Below are 9,433 nucleotides of genomic sequence, written 5' to 3'. Positions count from 1 at the left end.
TTTCCGCACCTGTTTGGGCCAAGCAGAGATTTGCCTAATTAGTAATTTGCAGATATCATTTCTGGAATGACGCTTTAAAGAATTGCAAAAGTAAAATAAGTTTCTTCCACGCAATCGAGTTTTCTGTACACCGTATAATCAAGGCCATCGAAACTAGATCTATCTTTATGTGGTCCTGGTATAATGCTGTATGAGCAGCGGCCTATGAAACTTTAATCACGACCAGGTGGTGGCCCGTCCTACATCGATACCAGACGCGCGATTATGGCTAGATATTAACCTCCAATATAAGAAACCTACTGAGGCTAGAGAGTTGCTATTTGTTACGTTTGATGATTACTGGATGGCTGATCAACAGAATAATTTGCAGCCCTCTAGCCTCGGTAGTTGTTAAGATCTGGGGGCTGACAGAAAAAGTGCGGACGGACAAGCAAAACCTTCTCGATAGCTTTTTTTTAAAGAAAACAATAAAAACTACAAACTCCGCGTGAATCCGCACTGTTTTATACAGCCATACATACATGTATGTTATGATGTATACTTATAAAGATACAAAAGAATTCCTTGTGGAGACAATAAGTAGGTAGCAGTTTCTGAAGAAATTTGGACTGAATCAATAAACTGTTAAAGTAGTGGATTATGAAACCGAAAATTGAATCATTTGGATCATTCGCCAATGAGTAACGTATCTGTCAAACATAGCTCAGGTTTTTAGGGTTTATAAAGGTAACTACTGTGAAAACTTTGATCACATTTTTATATAAGTTATCGACGTTAATGTTACTCTCTGAATGTTTAGTATTCAGTTATTCTTACGCATTTGGAAAATTGTAGCAATTGTCGATTTACCAAAGATTCACTATATATATATATATATATATATATATATATATATATATATAGATATATATATATATATATATACATATATATATATATATATATATATATATATATATATATGTATATATATATATATATATATATATATATATATATATATATATATATATATATATATATATATATATATAATATATATGTGTGTGTATATACATATATATATAGGGCTTGTGCCTTGTATGATAAGGCGCCCTATGAGGTAATGTTAGACTAGCGATAATCTATACGCTAAGTCGGTTGGTATTGCACTTCCATCTTCAATGGAGTGTCTGGGGTTTTGTAGATCACTTACGAAGTCGGTATTATCTTTACGACGATGTGTTAAACTCATGGTTCGGTGAGGTTCTTGTAGAAAAACACTAAGTATATTTATATATTCTTCTGAAGTTTTACATGGTGAAGATCAGATATGATTGTACAAGTCTTCTAATAACGATAGCTTGATCGCTTCTGCCAATGATGATGGCTAATCCTATTCCTCTACATGATAAAGCTTAGGTAAAGAGGTACAGGTCTTCTAATGACGATAGCTAACTCTGTTCTGCCTGTCTACCATCTCTGTTACAAGTTATGAAGGAACAGACAGTAGTTCAAACATATGAACATACATACAATGACATAGTTTCATACGAACACACAATCAAATGAGACACGCTACAGATCACGTAGGCGGTAGTTGTCTCAAGCAGGGAGCTTGGACTAATGTTTATAAACAATTGAATGACTACAGGTGACGACATGTTATCTTAGCCTACTTTTATTGTATACGTCATCTTTAGCGTCTCTAGTCCTGATCACATTCCTGCAAGCAATCTGGTTGACCTCTTTAGTTTTATTCTTTTATATATAGGACTAACATTCCATATTTTATTATGTAAACACTTACATTAGCTCGGTCAGCTACCAAAACCAACTACTGAATATTACTCAAACTTGACTTGCATTTGACTTATCAGGAGCTGTGATACAGACACTATGTGAATATATATATATATATATAAAGTAAATAAAAATTCATGGTGTACATGAATTGATTCAAGTAATAAAATAGAAAACAATGATATTGGTAAATAATAGTGATCACATGATATATATAATGATACAGTTTTTCACTTCATCTCATTAAGATACATATGCTACAGAAAATACTAATGTACTCTGATAATTGCATAGAATGAAGATTAACATGATAAAAATCATATTTTAACTGATAAAAAATTTTCATATATGAATTGATAAACATTATTAATGTTTATGCTGATTGATTCGTTGATTTTTACGCTAAATGTTATATATCTGATTCATTAATTCATATACTAACTCATAAATAACTGCAGATATTGGTAAGATAAAAAGGTAACAGATTGATTATAGGCTACCTGATTTGTTATACATATGTATATGGATTCATATAATTATGATTAATATATGTGCACTTTAAATAGAGTCCTATTGCGTACACGCAAAGATATATTTAGATTCTGTTATTTATGATCATTTATATAAGAGATTCCTATTGCGTACACGCAAAGATATATTTCGACTCTGTTATTTATGATCAATTATATATATAGGATACATGACCGAGGTTATACTACTTCACTTTTAACTAGCTTTCGAACAACTTTTCGTCCATTACACAGTTCCAGACAACCACCTTTAGCCAAATGAAACGGCCTTTTTCAATGGTTAAAACAAGGGGAAAATTTGCCTGGGCGGGTCCAACGTTCCATTTTGCGCTCATACTTATTCTCTGCATCCTAAGCTACACGATTACGTTCGCGATGAATAGATCATCCCAGCACGAGTCCTTCGCCAGCAAAGTAGAGTTGAATATCCTTCGGGTCGTAATTGTCGGAAGTATGTCCCTTTTTGTAGTCGAATCCGACAGCCGCCGGAGCGTTCCGCATTAAAACGAGATTAACGACGAGATACGGTGTCGGTCGAAGAAGTCCATGAAATTCCTTTCACATTGTAGGCGGTTGTTACTTGACTGTAGTCATCCGCAGCGACGAACGATTTTTTTGAAGTTGCTATGTGAAACTCTCGTACTGCAGGATACTGTAACCGGTTCCATTAATCAGCCTGCAAGTGAAATTATACTTGTCACAAGGGCAAAGTAAATTCAGACGACATCCAAATACAGGGGAGGGGAGAGAGCCATTTAGACCAGACTTAACCCACATGAATTCGCTGATATTTTGGAATTCAAAAGAGTCCGCTGTACAAACTTTTTTATCCATGGCATTAACAATGAGTGAACCTATCCAGTCTATGATGACTTGTAAAAATATCCATAATTATAAAAAATAAATAGATATCATTACGAATCTCAAAGAAAATTCGATATTACTGGTAGTAAGTTTACTAGACAAAGAAGTGGAAAACGGAGCTAATTGTAAGATTGCCAGGCACATAAGAGTCAAAGAGAAGATTAATCATGATTCTGTATTTCTCTATGCTAACTGAAATTAAGTTGTGATAAAATCTGATCCTATGTGCCCTAACAAAAGTTTCATATTCAATTTTCTCGTGCGCATCCTCTGAGGTTAACTTTTAAAACATTATTAATAGGTAGGAGATGCAACGAAAAACCCACTATGTAACTAATTTCTATATAAACTTTGGGTTTTTCAAGAAAATGTGACATTTTCCCATGAATGTTTTACTTGAATTGTAATAGGCTAATGTTGCAAGTAAATATTTCATATATACATATCTTGATACTTCCAAATGTTTATGAGGTTCAGAAAAAAAAATAATTCATTTTGTTGTTATAGAAATTCTATTTGCTTATATTGTTCATTAATTTTAAAATGATTACAAGTCCTTAACTAATTGCATTACACACACGGATAAGAATATGTTATGTGGCCTGTCATGTGACCTATGAACCACATGTGAAGTTCATGAACTAAGCATTCCTTTCTCCAGTCAATCTGCTTTTGCAAGCAGAGACGACACACAGATGAAGCCTGTGTAAGCAGATTATTGAGGTTAAAAGGAAGAAATGCTGATACGGCAATGATGACGTCGTCACTTGGCAGGAGATTGCTCTCAGCCAGCTAAGAGTTACGTTACTTGCTGTAAGAGATACGACTTTAGTATTTTCAAATGATATTTTAGTGTTTTAATTCTCCACCCGCATGAGAAGAATGTCTGAAAAAAAAAAAAAAAAAACAGTACCAAAATTGAACAATATATTAGTTTCATGTTGGAAAACTGCATGATTATGTTAAATTAAATATTCCTTATTGAAACTAATGAAAAAGGTTTTCATACAAATTCATATATATTATTAGCCCTGTATAAGATTCATATAGGATTATTTCATAGATAACATTTTCACTTCTAGACTTCCTGACTTTAAAATCTCTTTTATTTTATTTTATTTATTTTATTTATTATTAGTCTATTTATTTATTTATTTATTTAATTTTTTTTTTCTTTTTTCATTGACTACGATATAAATCACCGGGACAGACAATATGTCAGTAGATTTTGGATATGTGTTTGAACTTTTAGCTTATTTGTCATTACTAAAGCGTTAAGTTAGAGTTCAAATCTTTACGCATATATATTTGGATATTTAATTATCTATGGTTACGTTTTTGCTTATTGATTTTTATCGTGATTCCTTTTTTATTATAATTTGTAACCCTTCCGACTTCTTACGGAGTGTATTATATTGACTCCACTTGTATCCATATTTATTTATTTTTTTATATTTATTTATTTATATATTTTTTTTTATATATATTTGATAATTAATGGTGCTTGAATATGCGGTAAAGTGTTCTAGCGGCGTACCGTATAAGGCTACTTGCGGCATCAATTCTATAGATACAAAGATATAAATGTATAAAGGTATTTAAAACCGCGAGAACCGCTATAATCCAGTTCGGATCCAATATCACGAGTTGTAACTCGTAAGACATTGACACTTCCTATTTAATTATCCGTTATTCTACCAAACCGATTGACTCTGGGTGATAAAATATATTATTGGTTTTCTTAATGGAAAGGAATTCACACCACGTGTTATGGAGATTATTATTGATTTACACCACCCGAGTCAGATTATCATGTGTTGAATTCCATGTTTACTGATTTAGCACTCATAAATATTCCTAATGCACTCAATTGCGGTGTTTGTTTTTAGTGCTATTACTTCTATATAACGTGTCAAGGAACTATTAACACTAAGAAGTGTTTATTCCCTCTGTCAGACTCGTAACTCTGTTAATAATTCTAAGTATATTCTTTCAAGGATTGATTTGGCACAGGATAGGCCCCTAAACTGACAGGTGTCTTAGTGTATCCCTTGTTTTCATGACCCGTGTTACAATTAGTTATGTGCTTTTTATATCTGTAAGCATTGTAGGCCAGTAAAATAGTGATTTGGCTTTCTGTGACATAGTAGGAAACCCTGGATGACGGAATGCAACCAGTTTATGAAGATTGGTATGAAAAAGATTATTACTACTACCTGGTCGTTAGTCATCTGCTGTGTTCTTCGGGTTTTCCTTGTCACAGACCTACATATAATATTACATTTGATTACATTATTCTGATACACATACTATAAATATACTTTTGCTTTAGGTTTTCTGCTCAAAAGTGTTTATTGTTTTTGCCTAGCCACTGACCCTGTTTCTGTTCGAAGCGTTTATTGTTTGGTGTTTATTGCTGCTGACTCTGTTTCCGTTCGAAGTGTTTATTGTTTGGGTTATGTCTGTTGACTCTTGCTTTGTTCAGTTTGTAACAGTTCTGCGCTCCGACCCAGATATTCAATGCTCGCGATCTCTTGGGTTAAGGAATTTTCTTGTTTAGATACGGTTTTAACAATAGGCACGGATGTTTCTATATCTTTTAGTCCAATTAATGGTTCTTTGCTGTATGGTGCGGGATTTGCGGGATAATGCGTCAGCTATGATAATTGCTTTCCCAGGTAGATATCTTAACTTGGCTCCAAAGACCTGAATGATCATTTGTCACCGAGTTCCTTTTGGACTGTGATTAAAGCCTTTGAAAAACTCGGTAAAGGACTCATGTTCAGTAAAGACTTTATCAGGATAGCCATAGATTATGAACTTAAATATAGCTAGTTAAAAGATTCAAGATACCTAGCCCTTCCTTGCCTATTACTGCATATTTACTTTCAGAGGGGTTTAGTTTACGTGAATAAAAAGCTATAGGGAAGAACTGTTTATCATATTACTGAAGTAGTATCCCTCTTACCCCTTGGTCTGAGGCGTCTGTTGCAATAAAAAAAAATTCCTTACTTAAATCAGGGATTTTTAAGTTAGGTAAGCTGCATTATTCCGCTTTTAAGATATCGAACGCCTGTTGATGCTTTTCAGACCATAATAAATCTACGCTCTTCTTCGTAAGATCTGTTAAAGGAGCTGTCATGATTGAAGAGTTACATATTTGCATACGATTGTAATACCCACTACAGCGCAAAAGTGCTGTATCCCCCTTTTACGTTAATAAGTACCGGAAAGTTATGAATAGCCGACACCTTACCATGGACTACTTTTAAGACCTTGACCAGACACATAAAACCTAGATAAACATGTTCGGTTTTAAAAAACTCACATTTAGATATTTTACTCTGAGATTATTTGTCTTTGTCTCTGTAGCACTAGCTCTACTTTATGTGAATGTACTTCTAAGGTATTAGAAAAGATTACAAGATCATCCATATAGGCATGTAGGTTATCCCCTAAAAGTCTCCAAACACTATATTGTAATTGGGGCGCAACGTAAGCCAGAGGCATATGTAAAAATTGATAATGTCCCCTGAGTGTGCTGAAAACGGTATATGAGGTACAATCACTTAGGGTAATGGTATCAGGTAAAAGCCTTTAAGTAAGTCCAAGTTGGTGAAAATAAAAAATTTATTCTAACCTAACAGAGATAAGATGTCGTCGGTACATGGCACTGGAAACTATCGGGAGTCGTTTCCTTGTTTAAGCGTCAGAAATCTACGCAGATACGCCAAGTCCGATCTTTTATGGCATGACATTTGAGGGAAAAATTATATGGGCTTATTTGATTTCCTAATGACTCCTATTACTAACTTTTTTCAACTTCGTCATTTATCTCTATTTTGAAATTTCATTGAGAATCTATACGAAGGTACGTAAATAGCTTTATGTTTGTCCTTAGACCGTGTTTTGTGTTAAATTACATCCGTTTTTTTTTTCAGAGATCACTCGCCAGTGGAGAAACTTCCTGGTATTCAGGTAAAAGATAAAAAAAAAAAAATTCTGCTGAATCACCTCTGCTTGAATGACTTTACGGATATTTCTTTAGATAGATTAACAGAGAGATTCATCCACGACTGATTGGGCGTGATTAAAAATTAGCAACAATAAAAAATGCGATATTTATAACGATATGTATACTTTTAGGGCTTTGTTCGCGGAAATCGTTATATTTCAGAGTGTCGGGAAGGATTAAAATTTCATTTCCCAGCAAAGTCTTTTTACACGCACTAAGGCATTCGAGGGTGCATGCTTCTCGAGATTTTGCGTGCAAAGTGCGACTGCGGTTGTGGGAGAATTCTGTTGGGTCATTTGAACAATGTTACGATTTATGAGACAAATGATTTGTTCTTTTATATAAGTTATTATTTGATTAACTGTCTCATTTTTGTTCAAACGGATTTTAATATGTTTGAAGGTTTATAGGATTTTCCTTTGATAAACACGCCTTATTTTGCAGGATGTAAGATAATATTTTGTATACCCCTAGATGGATCTTACAATTACACTACATACAGATCAACGTTTTTTATAACTATAGAGGTATCTGTAAGCGCTCGCTTATCCGGACTTCTCATTAGAGAAGTTCGAACAACAGACGGTGAGTCCGTAAATACAGGATATTACGTCTACTAAAGAATAAACAAGATATTCTAATTTACGGCGCGTACAGTCGGGCTTTATCCACCACTACTTATAATAACTTACGTATTAAAAAAAAACGAAAACCTGCTCTGATTACTTTATACGGTCGTGTGTTTCATAGGAAAAATCCTTTTTAATTCAAAAAGATATCGGTATGTATGAACCAACATCGCTTTTCCCCACTCTGCTAGAGTCGCTTATTGTGTGGAATTTGCTTTGCTTTGAAACTCGGCAGATTTAACTGACCTTGACCGCTTGACTAGGTGACACAGTCACCGAGTTTGCTTGTTTGATTCTGAACGGGCTACTGTTTCTATTTCTTTTTGTAATAATTAGGATCCTTCTCTTTATTACCATCGGCAACGTATTGTGTGTTTTTAGCATTATGTTGCTGGTTACGTATAAAGCAATGAATGACGAACTATTAGGAACTGAGCGATTACTAATAAGACAAGTTATCACTACTGCATTCAATATTAACTGTTTGTACTTCATTCTTTGCTAAAATTTGAAATAGTGAGGGATCCTGGTCAGCGCATTTAGCCTGATGAAAGTTTTTTTTTTTTTTTTACAGACATGTTATTCCTTGCAATCCAGCCATATTTTAAAGTTGAGTTGAGTCATTGAGGTTCGATATTTTATATACTCAAAAAACTCAAGGCTAAAAACTGCGATCGGGACTTGCAAAGGAGCATTTATTGTCATGACCCGAAATAGTGTTACCTCTAATTTATCTAGATTTGTACGGTGTTCCACTTGTTTTTGTGTGTTTTCTAATCACTACGGTGCTTAAACGACCCTATCCATGCATCTGTATAAATACAGACGTCCACTGCGTAAACGCATATTCACTGTTTAATATGATTTGTTACGTAAGGGATTAATAATCACCCAAAATGATAAAATTAACATAGTATATGATTATGATATTTCAGTAGAACTTCTGGAAACAGACACTCAAAGATAAAAACTCGCAGTAGCGAAATCTCAATGATGTAGATAATTTCTGTAAAAAAGTAAGATTAAGAATGTCTCGTAACTTCAGCCACAGGAATAACGAAATTCGACCTGCAAAGGAAACACTCAAAGTTACTCCAAATGAATAAAAAATTGTACTTAGCTTGGTTTGTGGGAAGTCACGGTGTTCCGATAACGACACACGGCCTTGGTCCTCCTTCTCTATTTAGCGGATGACCTGGTTTGGCTTCAGTTTTCCCCGTGCGCGTTGTTTTCGATGATTCGAGCCCTTGAAAGATCCGATGCTGCAGACGCGTTCGGTTTGTTTTCTTGCAGTGCCGGAAACGCTCACTAACGATGTTTTCTTGAATGATTCTAATGAGAGACGAAGCTTGCGTTGTCGTAGGAAAAACACACGTCGGTTTTGTTTCTTGAAGTTATTCACTAAACAATGATACTAAGTTGCTTGAAAAATCTGTTGCTCTTTCGTCGTCGTTGAGATTCTTATTGTTTTCTGAAGTCGCTCACTAACGATGATACTATGTTGCTTGAAGAATCTGCTGCTTCCGTCGTCGTTGACTTCTTATGATACATGATTTATTATTCTGGTTTTTCTTCGTAGGACGTTGTAGAGTTCTTCTGGTACGCTGGCCACC

This window comes from Macrobrachium nipponense, chromosome 2 (genome assembly GCF_015104395.2).
Source record: "Macrobrachium nipponense isolate FS-2020 chromosome 2, ASM1510439v2, whole genome shotgun sequence".
NCBI classification, from domain to species: Eukaryota; Metazoa; Arthropoda; class Malacostraca; order Decapoda; family Palaemonidae; genus Macrobrachium; species Macrobrachium nipponense.
The sequence above is the reverse complement of the archived record's forward strand: the minus strand, read 5'-3'. Positions refer to the sequence as shown.